The sequence below is a fragment of the Podarcis tiliguerta genome (assembly GCF_965153285.1).
Source record: "Podarcis tiliguerta genome assembly, chromosome: 14".
NCBI classification, from domain to species: domain Eukaryota; kingdom Metazoa; phylum Chordata; class Lepidosauria; order Squamata; family Lacertidae; genus Podarcis; species Podarcis tiliguerta.
The window spans coordinates 37,418,883-37,439,039 of record NC_139547.1 but is presented as its reverse complement, the minus strand read 5'-3'; the positions used below and the strand labels follow the sequence as shown (position 1 = coordinate 37,439,039).

Genomic DNA, 20,157 nt, shown 5'->3' with positions numbered 1-20,157 from the left:
AATTGCCTTCAGGATCCGGCCTACGGACTGTCTGTGGATCAGCGTGGGGATTCTTCTAGTTTGGGCTGCACCATTTTTTTTCTTCCTGCGCCATTCCATTCCCCTCCTCCACACACCGCCGTGGCTGCGCCTCCTCCCTCCTCCCTCCTGGCTTCTCCCCGCCCTGCCTAGAGGAGGAAGGGAGCTGGCTGAGCGCCATTTTAAGCAACCCCTCTCTGGAGCCAGCCCTTTTGCTCTGCTCATCTTCCCTCCGCCATCACTACTGCTGCCCTGGTGCTCCTGTGGGCCGAGCTCGCTCTGCCTACCCACGAGAAGCGGCGGTGGCGGCAGCCCCAGGGAGGGTAAACGCAGGGGTTAGGGCTGGATCTGGGGGGTGGGGAGGAGGACTACTTGCCCCTCTCGTCTTTTCTTCCCGCTCCCCGCCCCCCGGTGCCACTTCTCCAGCCTGCCACAAGGTCTGAGGGACAGTGGGCCGGCCTGCAGCTAAAATTTTTTGCCAAGCCCTGCGGTAGCTAGTGCAGAATACTGCAGCACAGTTGCTGACAGCAGTGATGACACCTCTGTTCAGTGACCTGCAGTGCTTGCAATTTGGTTACCTGGCCAAGTGGAAAGTGTTACTATTAGTATATCAAGCCCTTAACGGATTGGGATCAGTTTACTTGTGGGATTTCCCTGTATGTACCCACTTGACTGCTTCAGTCTGCAGAACCGGTGCTGTTAACAGGCGTCGCACATTATTCATTCCACACTTGACAGATATTCTTTTTGTGTGGCAGCACCTACACTTTGGAACTCCCTGTCTATTGATGTCACAAAGTCACCTTCACTCTATTATTTTCAGCATCTGCTTAAAACATTTTTGTATATGCAAGGCTATCCAAATAGGTAGAAGTTACATGTGAGTTACATGTCACTTTTTATTAGCTACTGTTAATTTTAAGCAGCCTTTGAATGCTTTTAAATACCCATTTTAAACTTTTTTATTGATTATTTCAGTATTTTGTGAAAACTTCTTAAAGGTTTTGTTACAATCAAGCTGTATATTACCGTACTTTTGTTAATTAATTAATGAACATTAGGGCCCTCAAATGCAGGACAACTGCCTTAACAGTTTCTGAAGTAAGTGAAATAATACCCACGACTATTGCAAGTGGTTAATTATAAGTCACTTTGCTAGCAAGCACAGATTATAAAGAAAATAAGTACACCATAGATACCGGTAGATAGATAGATAGATAGATAGATAGATAGATGATAGATGATAGATAGATAGATAGATAGATAGATAGATAGATAGATAGATAGCAACTGGGTTTCTAAGATGCATATTTGAGTGAGACCCAGAGGCTACTCCTTTGACCTGGCTTGAGCTGCTGTTTGCTTTCTTTTCAAGAACCGTTTTAACATTAGCTTCTTCAGAGGGAGAAAATAGAGAGCAACACTCAATTGATTTGGCCAGCTGGGTCAAATTTTGGTTCCTCCTCTCCCAGAACTGCCTGCTCATTCATCACTGCTCTCATTATAGGAACAATGATATAACTTTAAGAATTGGTAGCTAAACGTGCTTGCTTTCCTCCTCCCTCCTTATTCTCTTTTCCTTTTGTGTCATGTCGACCTTTGGGCAGGGATTGCCCTGTTCTGCTTTTATTGGTTTAGTTAAAGTTAGAGGGAGTCAACCATTGCAGGTCAAGAACTACTAGCGTTCCACCCAAACAATCTGAGGTATATACAGCAGTTGCTAGCCACCAACCATCAAAAGCCACTGAGGCTCATTTAAACAACCATCTTACTAGAAGGGCCATAGCTCAGTGGCAGAGTATCTGCTTGTATGCAGAAGGTCCCAGGTTCAATAGCTGGGATAAAATCCTGTCTGAAACCCTGGAGAGCTGCTGCCAGTCAGTGTCGACAGTACAGTGGTACCTTGGGTTAAGTACTTACCGTATTTTTTGCTCTATATGACTCACTTTTTCCCTCCTAAAAAGTAAGGGGAAATGTCTGTGCGTCTTATGGAGCGAATGCAGGCTGCGCAGCTATTCCAGAAGCCAGAACAGCCAGAGGGATTGCTGCTTTCACTGTGCAGCGATCCCTCTTGCTGTTCTGGCTTCTGAGATTCAGAATATTTTTTTTCTTGTTTTCCTCCTCCAAAAACTAGGTGCATCTTGTGGTCTGGTGCGTCTTATAGAGTGAAAAATACGGTAATTCGTTCTGGAGGTCTGTACTTAACCTGAAACTGTTCTTAACCTGAAGCACCACTTTAGCTAATGGGGCCTCCTGCTGCTGCCTCGCTGCCGGAGCACGATTTCTGTTCTCATCCTGAAGCAAAGTTCTTAATCTGAAGCACTATTTCTGGGTTAGCGGAGTCTGTAACCTGAAGCGTATGTAACCTGAGGTACCACTGTACTGACCTAGGTAGACCAATGGTTTGCCTTGGTATAAGGCAGTTTCCTATGTTTTCCCATCTTACTGCCATCAGCTCCGAATGAGGTTAATAGCAAAGCAAACATATAGAGAAAAGTTGGCCTTGATTGCCTTAACAAGATTAATGGTGTTTGTAGTTTTGTGGGGTCAGCTGAGCTACTTGCCTTTCCAAATAAGTCACCGTTGACTTTCTTGGTTAGCCTCTATATAATCAGGACATTCTGTGTGTTTTATTTTATTTTTAAAATGTTCCCTTTGTTCCCTTCGGAACTCATCAAACAGGAAGAACAATTTCATATCTTTCTTTCCTCTCTCGCCTCCTTTTCAACCATTGTTTACGTTTCTTTTGTTGCTGGTCAAGATCTGTTTTCTGCTGGGAAAACACCAAGCCTTGGTCTGGGTGTTTGTGGAAGCTTTTTTGTGGGTGAGCCAGCGTGACACCGAAAGCATGGAGGTTTGCAGTAGAAACACAGGCCGGCACATTCCACTAGAAGGGATCTGGGTGGGACCAAAGCATTCTGCAATTGCTGGTAAGGTCACCAGCGTAAGACACTGATTATAGCAAACCCTTTCTAAGGAATGAAGGAGAGTTGACAGGATAAATACCGGCTGTGCCCACTCATTAAAGCGAATGGTTAGAAGCAGCAGCAACCACTGCCTTGGTCACGTCCAGCCTGGACTACTGTAATATGCTGTACGTGGGGCTGCCTTTGAAGAGGGTTCTGAAGCCACAATCTGGTGCAGAAATGGTTGGGGGTGTTGTTATTTCTGTAAAATCTCATTCATGCTTACATACATAAAACCCAGCAATTAATAAAACATTTTCTGTATTGGAACAATACAAAACCACAATATAGACCGTTAAATGGCAGTATTGAAACAAGGCAGGCCTTGAAGCAGAAGGTAGTTTATAAGCTTCAAAAGCCATCTTTGAGGAAATAAACTTATTAAAACGGAAATAGACCAGTTTAGCCCAGGTAATTTCTGCAGGGAGGATATTATTTATACAGTATCGGTGCCACCACCAGAAAGGCCTTGACTCTTGCACCTGCCCATCTTGTATTGCATGAAGACACAGTAAAAATCAGATGCTTGGAAAATGATATTAAAGCTTGGGCAGGGTCATATAGGAGTTGGTGGTTCTTGAGTTATTCTGGTCTTAGGCTGGGATAGAAATTAGATGTGGGCACAGAGAATGGTATCGGGCATTGCTTTTTTATTATTTGCTTCAGCAATGCTTTAGCTGCTCAGAACATATAACATGGATTAAATTGCCACTTTAAAATAATGCACAACAATCCGATCAGGTGTTAAGAAGCCTGGCTGAATATCCAGATCTTTAACTGAGCTATGGCCTTCCATGATTTCTGTCAATCAAAGAGGCACAAGAGCAGGCCATGTCATTACTACCCACCCCCTTAAAATCCTTCATGGGACTGGAGGGGAGCCAGACCCAGTGGCTCTCTCTCACCTGTGTTGCAGATTAGGAAATGGAGCTCAGTCATCAGCCGAGCATCATGAAATGACCTTTGCAGTAAGCATGGAAAGATCTGGCTGGAATGGGTTTTGCGAATGTTTTACAGGGATTCTCTGCAGATGGCTTCAGAATGGCACCCTGTTCCACAAGCTGTCCTTTGTTGCCATGGTTACTTGCTAAGATAAGTCTGGCGGGGCCCTGTTTCAGATTCAGTTCACCCAGAATAACACCTGTTGACAAACCAAACAGCTAGAAAGGTACGACACTGAATGGAACTGTTGATTTCTGGGGTTTTATGCATGGTCTTGGCTGATCTTATTAGAGCTGCAGAAAGAACATAGAGGGTAGGACTGCAAGCTAGTCGGCTGGTGGCTGCATCACCAACAAAGTTTCACAGAGGGAAAGTCCTTACATGGGTGGTCTTTCGGGGCGCATGACAGTGGCAGAGTAGCAGGTGGCAAGTGCTTTTATATACAACAAGGGCAACAAATTCAGTAGCCTCCAGTTATTTCAGGACTCCCACTCCCATCAGCCCCAGCCAGCATAGCCAACGGGCAGGGATGATGGGACTTGTAGTCCAATAACCTCTGGCGGGTACCACATTGGTTACCCAGGATGATGATGGAGAGTGGTCTTCACTCAAAGGTTCCAGGGCAGGCCATGGCAGTTAAACAAAATATTCAAAGCTGTTTAAAATAAATCACAACCATAGAAAGCGAGTCTTAAAAATGTCAATTTCAGATGTCAACAATAAGCAAGCAGGATTGGGGTGGGTACGGAAATCTGGCCTACGAACCCAAGAAGTTTCATTCTTGCAACAGACCTCCTCTGCATGTTTACCATGCAAGTCTGGAAAAGGAACCGTCAACGAGAAGTTCCGTGCAGATTCATGCAAAAAACAGAAACGTGGAAAATGATGGTTCGCGCAACCTTCATGGGTACAGCCCCTGGTCTAAAGGAAGCAAACTGAGCTCCAGGCCTGATACAGCTTCAGCCAAATCCTTGTCTGTTAAACACAGAGGATGTGCAAAGCTTGCTGCCAGCTCTTCTGCTCCTAGTCACATTCTTTGACCTCGCTTGCCCTTCCTCAATTCAGAGGACGTGATCTCAATTAAGGTTCTCTGGTACGCATATTCAAATCACAGAAACCACATTTCAGGGCAATGTCTTAGTGAGGAGGCTCAGGATTTTAGATCCAGAATTTAAAGGCATGTTTTATCCCTACCCACCCACTCAACATTCCTGCTTAGCACTCAGAGTGGGCCAGTCTAGACTGGGAGCCATGTGCTCAGATGTGGCAAGCTGCACAGTTAAAGAGGGCTGAAGATTCCCTTACTTGACTTTGTCCTTAGGGCTTTGAAAATGCTATGATGACCCTTTCTCATAGATGATTGTAATGCACTCTTATGTGGGGCTGCCCTTGAAGATGGTTTGGAAACTGCAACTGGTACAGAAGGCTGCAGCTAGATCACATCACATGTATTCTTTGCCAGTTACATCATCTGCCTACTTGTTTCTGGGCTCAATTCTAAGGTTTTGGGTCTGGCCTTTAAAGTTCTAAATCAGGGACAGATGGATGCCCTGATTTGTTTGTGGATTACTACGCATGGTTTGTGAGATACAAACCATGAGTGCTGGTTGGCACATCATGCTCAACCAAGTCTTGGGATTTCTGTCTCCTGGCTCAACCACATTCACAGCAAACCATGGTTTATTGGCATCACTAGCTGTGATTTACTATGTGATGTGTGAACAAGCCCATAGTCGGGGGTAACCATACATCTTCCATAAAGGGTACATCCGCATTGGAGCCCTTGAATGAAGCATAACTTTCCAGAAATAGGGCTGCTTCAGGCATCCTTTTTATTGCACATTCATGATTATTCATACTTGTGACGCTACCATATCAGCCGTACTTAAACCTGTTTTCAATACTATTTGCCCATGCAAAAGTTTTGGGGCAGACACACCACATCATATCCAATCAGTGCATATCCTGTAACTTCCTTCTGAAATCCCGTAACTTTTTATAGCTTTTTACAGTCCTTTTTTTCTGGGGGGACGCAGGGGTACACATACCCCTGAACATTTTGTCAATCTAAATTTGGCCTCATTGAGGGGTATGAAATATGGAATATGAGTATGAAAATGAGAGTACCCCTAAACATTTTCAAAGAAAAAAAACACACTGGCTTTTTATAACACAGACATTCCAGTTGTCTCCTCACAAGTAAGTTCCATTCAGCAGAGATCCTTTTTTAATGCTAACTGAAATTCCTGTTCAAAGTTTTAGTGGATTTTATTTCTTCCTGTTGACCCTAGTGGGGCAATTAGTAATGAATATGAATAGCCGCTCTAAAATTACCCCAATGCCAGTTTTCTTTGTATTGGGAGGCAGCTTTAACTGCAGATTTCCTCTTATTTATTTTTTCCCTTTTCCCCCCTTTTAATGATACAACAGCTCTGATGACTAACTTTTGCAAGATTGTATCCTAATTTGCTGCTCCCTTCAGTTCTGGGGAACTGAACCTAGAAGATGGGGCTATATAAGAGGACTGTGATGAGGGCAGACAGATTTACACTTCTTCCATCCTCCTTACCCTGACTAAGTCAGTATCACATGGAGAGACCCAGAGCAGCAGGAAATGGCTCATCTTCAGTTAACAGTAACTCAAGAGGGATTTGGAAGGTAATGATTCCTCTGCTCCATACTAGTAGCCTAGTGGCGAATTCTGAAGTGCAAGGTCCCTTCGTGATAGCTACAGCCATGCTGCTTATCCTTTTAGATTTGTCAGCGGCCTTTGACATGGTCGATCATGATCTTCTGGACCACCGCCTCGCAGACGTGGGGATACAGGGCATAGCCCATAACTGGCTGTGCTCTTTTTTCTCTGGTCGGGGACAGAGGGTGGCACTAGGGAGGGAAATGTCGTCGCGCCACTCCTTGGTGTGTGGAGTGCCGCAGGGCGCAATTCTCTCCCCGATGCTTTTTAACATCTTTATGCGCCCCCTTGCCCAGATTATCCGGAGCTTTGGGCTGGGCTGTCACCAGTATGCTGATGACACTCAGCTCTATCTGCTGATGGATGGCCACACTGACTCGGCCCCGAACACACTGACCAGATGCTTGGAAGCTGTGGCTGGATGGTTTCGTGGGAGCCGATTGAAACTAAATCCTTCAAAGACAGAGGTCCTATGGCTGGGTTGGGATGGCATGGGGATGAGGGACCAACTCCCTTCTCTTGCGGGGGCCCAATTAGTGCCATTGCCTTCCGTTAAGAGTTTGGGTGTATTTTCCACGAAGTTCCATTACACATAACTGAACTTGCACACCATTCCCCTGAAAACTGAAGCACCTCGTGCGCCTAAATACTTAGCTTTGGAGCGTACGCTGCCTAAAACACTCTCCTTTTATCCTAATTGGGAGGCTCTAGGGTGCTGGGAGACAGTGCCTCTGCAGGGACCTTGCTGCAAAAACAGTAATGGAACTCCAGACCACAACACCACTTGTTCCAGGATCTCTGCCACTTAGCTTTTGCTACACAAGAGCAGTGGCTCAGGAGTAGAACATCTGCTTTGCATGCAGACGGTCCCAGGTTCAATCCTTGAGTAGGGCTGGGAGAAACTCCTGTCCGAAACCCTGGAGAGTTCTGCCAGTCACCATAGACAATACTGAGCTGGATTGGCCAATGCTTTGATTCTGTATAAGGCAACTTCCTGCGTTCCTATGCTGCCAGGATACAAAGGACAAGGCAGTGCCTTCCCTTCCATTCAAAACAGGGCTGGGCAGTAGCTGCTGCCACTTAGTGTCTACAGTACTGGGCTAGGTGTGCCACTGGCTTGATTTGGTATAAGGCAGCCTCCTAGATTCCTTCTCAGAAGCGCAGAACATCCATAGGGCCAGCCAAGACATTATTGGGTATAGAGCAGAATTCTGAATTTCCCCCCTTTTGCACTAATGAATATGAGGGGCAATCTACCTGGAAGTTCTCATGCAGCTCCTTTGGCATAGGGCTGGAACTGAGCAAGAGCCTAGCATGAGACACCAACCAGGTTAAGGTTCTCTTGCACAACCACTATTGAAATGAACAAGGTGATTCTAAAGCAGTCCTGGTGAGCATGCTCCTGAGTACCTGAGTTGCCCTCTTTATGGGTTTGCTGGAAGCATGGGCATGGCAGGGGGGCAGCTGCCCCCCATTAAGTATTGTGATAGGAATTTTATGGTCTTAGATATATGGTAATGTTCATAAGTGTACCAACCAAGCACGTACATAGATCAGCACAGGAAGACCAACCTGGAACCATTTTGATTCCTAAACTGAGCCAATGTTTTCTCTGCAAGGTCAAAGTGGGAAACCTCCCATTGTATCTTTCCTCACAAATCCTGTCTTAAGGGCACATTTAAGATATGAATAGGGTGTGAGCCTGTGACATGGCCCAGGAACTAAGTATTTATCACTACAAAAGAATGGCCAGGCTCCCCAGGCAATCCAATCAAGTAACCTGCCAGACAGGAGATAAACGACAGGAGAAAAACAACATTCAAATTTCTGTTTAGACCGCCTTTCCTGTGATGTAGGTATGATGTATCTGGGGGGTGGTCTTAGGTTACACCCCTTCTGTGATGTATGTATGATGTTTCTGGGGGTGGTCTTGATCTACAGGGTGGCAATTTCAAAAGTATATATAATTTATAATATATTTATAATTCCTTGCACGCCATTTTTCTGGGTTCCTCCTCTCCTGCGGGCTCTTATACTACCACCTCAAAATCTCCTATGCCTCCCTTGGCCCTTTTAGGTCAGAGAAACACACAAGCTTGTTTATGGTGCCTCTGTAAAGCCAGCCTCCTCTGGTAGTGTACTTGGAGGCAATTTAATGTTTCATTGATTTCCTTTCATAAGCAGCTTGTATTCTTCTGGGGGCAGGGACACCAATGAAACCTAGAGTCTTTAAGTTCCTGACCGGTTGCCCAATGACAGAGCAACATGTCAGAATGGGAGCTGGTTGTTTTTGGTTCGTCTTGCTTTGTGGACATAGAAAGCACAGGCCCGGTTGTTACAGGCTAGTCCTGGTTACTGTGTGGGGCTTTCAGATCAGAGCTGGCACATCACCTACCCCCCCTTTCCCACCACTTGTTCTGAGTATTCAGACTATTCTGCTGGTATTAATTTGGCTTTAACCCTGGGCTCCCGCAGACACAAGAGCGGCTAAAAAGGAAGCTACTGCAAAGAACTGGGCAGGCCAATCTAGATGGAGGAGTGGAAATTGTGTGGAGAGAGTATGGAAAATGGCCAACTATAGATTAGCAGGATTGCTCCTCTGTGGCGTTGCATTTGGGTTTGTCTCTTGTCCTCTTCTGCGTTTTTCTGCAATTCTCGCCCACTCCCTGAACTGGTGCATATCTGCACTTTTTCCTCTTGGGTCTGCAAGCCCACACATTAATTTCCCTAAAACAACACAGATTTTGTGCCATTGCAGCGAGACATAATATTGCTGTGGGTATGCCAACAAAGGGGGCACATTCCAACCAAAGCTAAGCCCTTGAAAGGGAGAAAGTTAAGCATGTGCTTGTTATCTATTCAGTTTTAGTATTCATTTTCCCAACTCTGCAATTTTCAAGGCGTGGCTCCTCCTGAAGCCACCAAGGACCTAAAGTGCAACTAATCCATGTTTACATTTAAGTCAATCCCATTGTATTCAAGGTCTTACTCTAAGGAAAAGGAGGTTGTACACATGATTGCAGCCTCAAAACCGATTAACTACAGATCTTCCAAGACTGGAGTTTTTACGCAGCTGTAACTCTGCAACATGCCATTGTTATAATAGCACATTAAGTGGTGGGTTTATACTGGACAATCCACACACCATTCTGCTTGATTAGCTGTTCTGCAATGCTTACTCAGAGCTGCTGCATTATTACCGTATGGAGGGGCACTCTTGTTCTATAGCACAATGGAAGTGGGCAAAAGTCACTGCATTTGTTAAATTGTATTGCTTAATGGCTAAAACAATATATATTTATAAATCAACTGGAGTAGGATAAAAGAATCAACTGAAGTAGGTCCAGACCATAAAAGATTCCTTCTCTCATTTGGTAGCATCCCTTTCATATGTGTCAGAGGACAAGGCTAGTCACTCTTGAGTCCTCCCTTAAAAAGCAGCTAGCACCTTCCCATTTCCATGACTCACAGCATGCATTCACTATTTCTCCAATGAATCTTTCCTCTTGTGGGTTTCACTTCTGCATTTTATTTTTTGTCTTCAGAATTTGTACATGTCAAGATATTTTCCAAGAAGGGGCTGTTGCAACAACTGCAGTGTAAGCGTAGGAGTAAAGCACGCTAAGGGGGAAAACACTTCTGATTGTTGGAAGTGCAGCAGCAGAGATTGTTCAGTTTGTAACTTAAGGGTTAGTTCTGTTAGTGTTAAAGTCAACTAGCCAAGGTGAAGGTGTTGCTTAGCAACTAGGCAGAGTGGCATGATCTTCACTGAGGTAGCATGTACTCTGATTGGCCATGTAGTTCTAAGGGCATTTTCCTCTGTACGTCTCCTGCTATGTACAAGGCCTAAACTAAGCAAGACAAAGTACAGTCATACCTTGGGTTACAGATGCTTCAGGTTGCGCACCGCGCTGAACCTGGAAGTACCAGAACGGGTTACTTCCGGGTTTCGGCGCATGCGCAGAAACGCCAAATTGTGACCCGCGCGTGCGCAGATGTGGCACTGCGGGTTGCGATCGTGCCTCCTGCACAGATCATGTTTGCAACCTTTCTCCTCAAATTATACACTAGTTTTGTCCAGTTTGCCCTGCAAAGTGTTATCAGGACTTTTATCACCAGACTCCATTTTTGTTATTTAAATGGCTTTGCTAACACTGGTGACTCAAGCAGTGTTCCAGGACCCTGTCATAAAACCATAGGAGAGAGGCTTTGTCAACCCTTGCGCCCTAAACCAGGTGAGAGGGAGATTGCCAGCTCTTGATGGGGTTTCACTCCCTCTGAAGGAGCAGGTTTGTAGCTTGGCGGTACTCCTGGATCCTTTGCTGTTGCTCGAGACTCAGGTGGCCTCAGTGGCTCAGAGTGCCTTCCATCAGCTTCGGCTGGTGGCCCAGCTATGCCCCTATCTGGACAGGGATAGCTTAACTACTCTTGCCAATGCTGTGGTAACCTCAGGGTTAGATTACTGCAATGTTTTATGTGTAGGGCTGCCTCTGAAGATGGTTCGGAAACTTCAGCTGGTGCAGAATTCAGCAGCCAGGTTGCTCAGTGGAGCAAAACGGTTTGAGCATATTATACCGATTCTGGTCCGACTGCACTGGCTACCAATTAGTTTCTGGGCCCAATTCAGAGTGCTGGTTTTGACCTATAAAGCCTTAAATGGCTCAGGACCACAATACCTTAAGGACCGCCTCTTTCCATATGAACCTACCTTTGTGTGCCTCCTCGAGAGGCAACACAAGAAGGGCTTTCTCTGCAATGACTCCTCGTCTGTGGAATGCTCTCCCCAGGGAAGTTCACCTGGTGCCTTCATTATACACCTTTAGGTGCCGGACAGAAATGTTCCTTTTAAACTGGGCCTTTGGTTGATTTGATCCTATGCCCTTTTAAAATGTGGGTTTTTTTTGGGGGGGGGGTTATTGGGTTGTTGTTTTTATTCTGCTTATGTTTTTTGTGGTTTTATATTTTGATTTTATTTTGTGAATCACCCTGAGACCTCTGGGTATAGGGTGGTATATAAATTCAATAATAAATAAATCTGTCAACCTACAGACCGGATGTGGCTGCCAGATTTCATCCAGCCCCTGAGGGCCCCTCTTGACCATCAGCTGAGAGGAGCTAGGGCTTCAGTGTTGTGCAAAGTGTTTACTTGCACCTCCTTTCTCTGCAAGAAGGTCTGCTACAAGAACACAGGAGAATGTCTCAGCAGTCATGTTCCTTGCAAATATGCAATAAGTGTCCCACACATTTTGCAACTGCATAATGCAATTTTCTGAATGCAATTGCATTTTGAAACTGAGGCTTCAAATAGCTGTAAGTCAAGGTTTGCAGTTCGGCTGGGCATAGCTAGACAACCAAAGGCTACTGGCGAGTTTCATTTCGTTTCATTTTTATTAACCATGGGGGTGGGAAAGTTTATGGAGAAAACGGAAGTTGAAACTGGAGTGGATCACTAAGAATTACATACATGCCCTGGTAGCTTTCTGTGTGTCTGGCCTGACACCCTAGTGTAGTGGTGGGGCACCTCCAGCCTGTGTGCCTAACCTTCCCCATTTGGCCCTTGAGACCATTCTGGTCAAGCCACACACCCTTTAGATCATGTGTGACATCAGATGTAATGACCTGGGTCATCTGAAAGGGCACCTGCAAAGCCCTCTGCTGCACTGCACCCTGGGCTGTCAGAGTCAGGCATTAGATACTTCCAATGTTCATTGGACCCTGTGGAGCACTATACCTAGCGCTTCACAAGATCCTGGGATCAGCTGATAGTTGGCACCGTATGCCTTTGCCCACAAAGCTTAATTTGGAAAATGGGTCACGTGATGCCACTGCAATGTCAGATGAATTGACAAGTGGGCATCCTGCATGGGTTGGGACTGGGAACTGGATCTGGCCTGCAGGCCCGGTCATCTACTTGAACGTGAACTTAAGAGCAGCCCTACTGGATCAGCCAATAGAAGTTCTAGTGCAGCATCCTGTTCTCACAGTGGCCAACCAGATGAATGTGGGAAACCTGAGCACAACGGCATTTCCCCCTCCTTTCATTTCCAGCAACTGACACCCAGAGCCATGCTGCGTCCAACCAAGGAGGCAAAGCAGAGTAATCATATTAGGGGCTGGACATAGCTGGAGAGGGGCTCACTCAACCTTTTTGGGCCCTTTATCAACAGCTCAGTAGAGAAGTGGCTGTGGTTGCAAGAGAGCTCCCTCTTATGCTTGCTTGCTGCATTACTGATCAAATACTTACCAGTGGGAAAGAGGAAGAATTTCCTGTCGCAATATCTCCAAATGGCTTGTCTTGTTTTGCTCAACTGGGGTTGGAGGGAGAGCGGTGTTCCTTAAAGGAGAGCTGGAAATTAAGCTCATATAATAAGGGTGGATAAACCATAGGTCAGATCAGGCCCTGGAAACCTTTTGAAATGGCCAGTCCCAGTCTTCTCCTTTTCAGTACTGGGCTGGGATAAGAGATTCCTCTGCTCCAGCAAGGCTTCTTGCTCTTGTATCTTGCTGGGTAATTCTGTCTTTAATAATACTTTACACCAGTTTCCCTGGGAAAGGCATTAAGTTAACTTGTAACTTCTAGGATCCAACCCGGTCCTAGAAGTTACAAATTTCAGTGTGCAGGCATGGAAACTTATCTGAAGGAGAAGCTACATATTTTGATTACATGATCAGCAATTTCATATTTCTGTGAAATAGGAAAGTTTAGTCAAGAGTCTTTGGTTAGGTGCTTTTTCAAATAGTGATTGTTTCTTCCACTGCAGCGCTGGACTGAGAAGAGAGGCTTCCTCTTAAGCCCAGTGCTGTGTTAGAAATGAGTGTGATGTGGCGTGTGTGTGTGTGTGTGTGTGTGTGTGAGAGAGAGAGAGAGAGAGAGCAAGAGAAAGGGAAAGAAAGAAAGAAAGAAAGAAAGAAAGGTGACTTTGTGTGCCATACCAGCATGTATGGTGTGTATATGTGGGCCTGAAAATGTGAGAGAAGGACCCAGTCTAGGCCTTCAACCTTGGCCGCCACAGATGATGTTGGGACTACAACTCCCATCATCCCTGAGCAACAGCAAGATAGAAGTAGGCTGCTTTAGGCTTTTTGCCTCCAGCCAGAGGAATAAGGGCTGCTTTTGCTTTTTAAAAAACATAATTTGTCTCTGTTCGAAGCATTTGATTAAAAGGCAGAGTAGAAATTATCAAAAGGAAGATGTAAAATGTATTATGTGTGCCATATACATGGTCCAGGCTGCCATGCCACACCTGGGAGCTGGGCAGGATCAAGCCCCCTTTTGTCTCGGCTTTGAGCACCTACCTCCCCTAAAGGCAGTATGCAAATGCATTCAATGAGTGAAAAGGGATCCTTGAATATCTTGTTGAATGGGCAGCTCCCTGCTTAGAAGACTCAACAGCGCCTGATGCATCCTTGCAGGCTGCGGCACACATGGGGTTAACAGGTAAGGAGACCAAAATAGCTCTTTTGCCAGCAAGGGCATTAAGAGAGGGGAGGCTGCTGACGCAGGCAAGTATCACACCGTACCATGACTGCGGGAAGCAGGGATGCGCTGCCTCCAGCCAGCTCCTGCTGCTACGCCAAACAAAACACCGCTAGCACGAGCCAGCCTGGAGGAGCATGGATGCTGCTGGGCTCAGGTTCGGCTTTGTTTACAGTGCACACAGTCCTGGAGCACCTGCGATGGAAGAATGGGAAATGAAAGAATGGAGTCAGCTCTTTCTCTCTCCCCTCCTCCTGCATGCCAAAGAGCCGACATGAACTGAGTCAGTGGCTCAGCTCTTCCTGGGAAGGGAAGCCAGAATTGGGGGTTCAACCCTCCAGCTGCAGCAATGGAGGATTTATTTATGGAGGAATATAATAAGGATCTCCGTTACGGCAGCACAGCCAAAGGTCAGGGAGGATGGAAGTTGTAGTCTTAACATCTGGAGGGCACCACATTGGTTACTCCTTATGTAGACAGAACTGAGCTACATGGACAAATGCTCCAACTCAGGAGAAGGCAGCTTCCTATGACGCTCCAGCTGTCACATAGGGATCACCTCTAACACCAGCCTGTTGATTACGCCGTTGCTGAAATTAGATGAAACCAGCTGTTAGGGAGACCTGAAACCCTCAGCCTAATTTGATGGCGGTGGGGAACCCAGTCGGAGATGGGCGAAGGGAGTCAACATGAATTCAGTGACAGACGTAGGAGGGAAGAACGTCCTCTATAAGCAATCAGTTCAGCTGTCTGGCAAAAAAGGGGATCTCCCTCCCTGCTGGAACTTTCCTGGGCAGTGAGAATGAGAGAGGGACAGAAAAGGCCCTTTCCACGCAGAAGGACTCAGGATTTAATCTCCAGCATCCCCAATGAGGTTTGGGAAGATAGGGAATAAATTTGATTAGCATTTAAAGGCAAACCTACCTGATTTACACTTTCCAAACCAATGCATAAAACCCAGCCATCTTTTGAAATTCACACCTCTCCAAATTTTGTAGTGCAGTTCTCCACAATGCATGCAATTTTTATTTATTAATTTATTAAATTTGTCTATTGCCCAAAATGCACGCATTACCGAAAATAAACACACACTGATGCATGATAGTACTCAAAATTGCATTCAAGTATGTATATCGGGAGAAACTTGCAGTAAAATTATGAATTTTCACAAAGACTTTTTTTTTAAAAAAAATTGCAAACTCATTGGGAAATGTGGAGAACTGAAATTTAAGACTGGAGAAGTGAGAAACTGAGCAAAACCTAAATCAACAGATTTGCCCACTTCCCTAGGTGGGAGAGACCCCCGTCTGAAACATCAGAGAGCACTGCCAGTCAGTGTAGACAACACTGAGCAAAATGGGTATGTGAAGATAAAAAGGGGATAATGGCACCTGCATTTTGCCAGGAGCTCCTTGGATGAAACACACACACACAAAAATCAGTGAAAACAAAATGCGTAATATCACCCATCTGTCAGAGGGCTCATTTTCTTCTCCTTCAACTCTAGTTTTTCAGGCCATGATGCCCTCCTATTCAGTTTGCCTTTGTATACAAACAAACCGGTTGCAAACACCTCGGGTTACAGACACTTCGAGTTACAGACTCCGCTAACCTGGAAGTAGTACCTTGGGTTAAGATCTTTACCTCAGGATGAGAACAGAAATCACGTGCTGGTGGCACGGCAGCAGTGGGAGGCTCCATTAACTAAAGTGGTACCTCAGGTTAAGAAGAGTTTCAGGTTAAGAACGGACCTCCGGAACGAATTAAGTTCGTAACCAGAGGTACCACTGTATACAGGGAAGTCTGTTTCGTAAGAAATGAAAAGATGTCAGCTTCAGCATTTACAGAAAATGGAACTTGAAAGTGAAAGGCCTGACTTTGCTGTTGGAAGTTTTCTTCATTCTTCAGCTGCTGTTAGGAATACAAGAACATAACAGGGGCCTGCTGGATTAGCCCAGTGGGCCCAACTAGTCCAGCATCCTGTTCTCACAGTGGTCAACCAGTTAGCTAAGGGAAGTCCGCAAGCGGAACCTGAACACAACAGCACTATCCCCGCCTGTGGTTTCTAGCAACTGGTTTTCAGCATTGCTGCTGGTTTCCAGCAACTGGTTTTCAGCACAGCATAGCCCTCATGGCTAGAAGCCCAAGATAGCCTTACTCTTCATGAATCTTGTTATTCATTCAGCCTTTATTGGCATAATTGGACAACAGAACGTATAAAAGCCATCCGTAAAATATAGGTAATCCCTACATATTAAAACACAAAACATAAAAAAGACTCAATAGCCACCATTAAGTAAAACTAGTAATTTTAAAGTTGACTTTAAAAATCTCGGCTAAATATCCTGAAACAATTTCAGTAGTTTCAGGAACATCATTCCTCAACAGATACTGGATTCCACTCTGCCTTCTGCCTCTGTCCTACATCGGAGGACATTAGACAATCTAAGATGACTTTTTGAATCCCCCTTCCCCCCTTTTAACAATCTTATGCATTTTATATTCTGTAACTTCATGTTATTTGAAGTTGGTGGAGCATAAATAGATTATACTTGGTTTGTTTTGTGGTTATCACAGGTTGTGGCTTATTTAGAAATGAAGACAAATACAGTATTGGCCTGAACCTTTTAAATAATTATTTACAACTTTTTAAAAATATGTGGAAACCCATCTCAACCTCCTGATGTCTCTAGAATAGAATTATTGCTTGTTTAGTGTTTGAAACTGATGGAAGGAATGAGCTGCAGACAGATGAATGACATCACCAGCAAAGGATAACTGGGAAGAACTCATGGGAAAGTATTACCCTTTAAAAAAAAATCATTTAACCACCTTGCACTTTCTTCCAAAATCAGGATATAAATACAAAAATTTGTGTTCCACTCCAAAAGGCAAGCATTTTGCAGCTCTAGCGATGCAATCAGTTAGTGCACAGCACTTAGGATGCAGTGTTTGGTGGCACAGCAGTACTGAGTTTATGAGTTCAAGCTTACCTGAAGCAAGTGATGGGGAAGTGCTGTCACTCAGTAGAGGTCCCGGGTTCAATCTCTGCCATTTTCAGGCAGGGCTGGCGAAGGATCCATGTCTGAAACCTCAAAGAGCTGCTGCTGGTCGGTGTAGACAATACTCAGATAAGTAGATCAATGGTCTGACACTCTCTCTCTCTCTCTCTCTCTGTGTGTGTGTGTGTGTGTGTGTGTGTGTAAGACTGCTTTCTATTTTGCATGGCTGAATACTCTTCTGTAACAATCCAAGTCCCTCCAAATACAGTGGTACCTCAGGTTACAGACGCTTCAGGTTACAGCCTCCGCTAACCCAGAAATAGTACCTAGGGTTAAGAACTTTGCTTCAGGATGAGAACCGAAATTGCGTGGCAGCAGTGGGAGGTCCCATTAGCTAAAGTGGTACCTCAGGTTAAGAACAGTTTCAGGTTAAGAACGGACCTCCAGAACGAATTAAATTCTTAACCCGAGGTACCACTGTAGATCTGTTTTGGGAAGATGTCATGGCCTTTGGCTAGTGCAGTAAAAGTTTATGATGACGACTAGATCATGGACACTAAAAATTTAATTCATTTTTTTAAGGGCAAGAGTCACAGTGCAGTGGAAGAACCCTTGTTCAGTTCAAGGTACCGCTGCGTAAGACTGGGAGTGTCTCCTCTCTGAAACTCTGGAGAGCCACTTGTCAGTCAGCACAGACAATACTGAACTAAATGGACCAATGGGTCTGACTCAATATAAGGCTTCCTGTGTTCCTATATTACTAAAGCACCATAAGGCTGAAGATGAAAAATCATCATGTGCAGGCAAAGTAGAACCCCACATTTTAAGCTACACTTGCCTTGCTGCACACCCTGCAGTTGTTTTCCCATCAGCCACAGCATTTCTTCTGTGATCCTGGCCCAAGGGGGCTCAGAGATGTGGAAAGCCAGCGTGAGATGGCTCCATTTTACTGACAATTTGTAACCAGACGTACTCTCTCCTTTGGATGGAAATAGCAGCACAGCACTTGCTGCAAGGATAATCTACAGGCTTCTTCAAGCTGCTGGTCAGGAAAGGAGATTCCAGGATGCCTGGTGCTGCCTCCATAGTGACTCATAATGCAGCATCAGTAATGAAACTTAGGCACCACGGTTTTGAAATGCCCAGCGGAGAAACTCAAGGAACAGTCCCCGGAGCTGTGCATGGTGGGCACCAGCTTATCCAGAGTGAAGGGCCGCTGCCTCCCCAAAGAATTCCAGCAATCACTCGAATATTTCATTGTGTGCAGCACCAGCCTTGATACTTCAGCATTGCTCCATGCGCCTGGTGCAACTGCACCTCCAACTGCAAGGAAGTAGTGTGTGCTTGCACAGATCGGTCTCAAGATCTGACGTGCTGCTGCTTGTTCACTCCAGTGGTATTACCAAAGAGGGATTGGTCTTTATATTTAAAGTGCTTTAGAAAATGCATGTGGAAGCCGCTCGTGCTCCTGACGAAAACTGCTCCTCTGAAGCTGTTTGCAGGCCAGTGTAGGGTAGTAAACACTAGGGTGGGGGCAAGGGCAACCAGGTACACTTGATACATGCCTTGGAGGGTTAAGATGGCTGTAGGGCCCTGCCAGACTTACGCTGTCAAGCCAAGAATGTGCCACAGCTCCCAGCTGACCAGAGGTTTAATGGGCAAAATGGCAGTGAGCAAAATGCCCATGCCTGACTGCATGCACTGCAAGGCTGCGATAGTAAAATCTAGACCTGTGTTACTATGTACCAGTGTGTAGCGACAGGTCAGGTTAGGCGCCACTGCCGTGGTATTGCAGCTCATGAAAGAGACTCCCGCCCCGTGCCTCAGATAAACTGAGTATTTCTTCCCGTGCAAAGACCAGCTTTGAATCCACAGTAAGGCCTTCTGCAAACAGAAGGTCTAGTAGTTGCTACTGCTTTTGAAATCAGCCAAACAGGGACCTCTAGAGGCCAGAATGAAGTACTGCTATATTATATAGTAATGTAAAGGTAAAGGGACCCCTGACCATTAGGTCCAGTCGTGACCGACTCTGGGGTTGCGGCGCTCATCTCGCTTTATTGGCCGAGGGAGCCAGTGTACAGCTTCCGGGTCATGTGGCCAGCATGACCAAGCTGCTTCTGGCGAACCAGAGCAGTGCCCGGAAATGCCGTTTACCTTCCCGCCGGAGCGGTACCTATTTATCTACTTGCACTTTGACGTGCTTTCGAACTGTTAGGTTGGCAGGATATAGTCATGTACAATGCTTATATAGCAAGGATGAGGAATTCAGCCTGAGGGCCACATTACTCCACAGGCAGCCTTGCAGGGGCCACATACCTGTGGTGGGTGGTGCCAAAGTCAAGAGTGGCCATAGCTACATCAAAGTCTAACTTTGCCTTAGGCAATGGACACACCTTACATTTAAAGCACACGACCCCCCCAAAAAATCCTGGGGAATCCCAGTCTTCAGGACTCTTAAATCTTGGCAATTTATTTTTACACCTTGTGATCCATGAAACAGGCCAAGCTCTAATGGTCTACATGCTGCATATTAGTTAATACAGTATGAGCAACTGCCACAAGATCCCACTTGTCCAAAGGGATGAACTGCCTTGTGTTTACATAGCTTATCATATTCAAATCAGTTGGTAATTAGCTTTCTCATGCTGTCCAGATTTATATCCAGTTTACGTGGAATTGTGATAGTCCAAGAGGTTTTGTTTCTCGGAATCAACAGCATGCAACCCATTCAAGTTTTCAGGGGTCCTGTGCAATAAAACTCAGGTACTATCTGAGCCCCTGCCAGAATTGTTTTCCTGGTTGATTTCTAAGGATGATGCTAATTGCCTTGGAAGATGCATCCAAGAAGCTGGTCTCCCTGCTTGTTAGAGAGAGGGACTGCTTTGGTGCTTAGGAGAAGAGCAATGATGGAGGGGGCATTATGAATCATGCTACCTAAGTAGAGTGCTAGTGTTTTTGGTGGCAGGTGGTCACACCCAAGATCTCAATATCCCAGCACATGGCCAACTAAACAGGACCAACTACTTACAGAACCAACTGGCTGCAGGACCAACTACTTAC

The 20,157-nt window shown here is 45.5% G+C and overlaps 1 long non-coding RNA gene across 1 annotated transcript; it reads left to right on the top strand.

The window, feature by feature from the left end:
- The first annotated feature begins 3,895 nt into the window (after positions 1–3,895).
- On the top strand, positions 3,896–20,055 carry LOC310663994. Its single transcript, XR_014504726.1, has 3 exons — positions 3,896–4,152; positions 17,680–17,723; positions 19,751–20,055. It is a non-coding gene; the product is annotated as an uncharacterized lncRNA (long non-coding RNA).
- Positions 20,056–20,157: the final 102 nt, after the last annotated feature.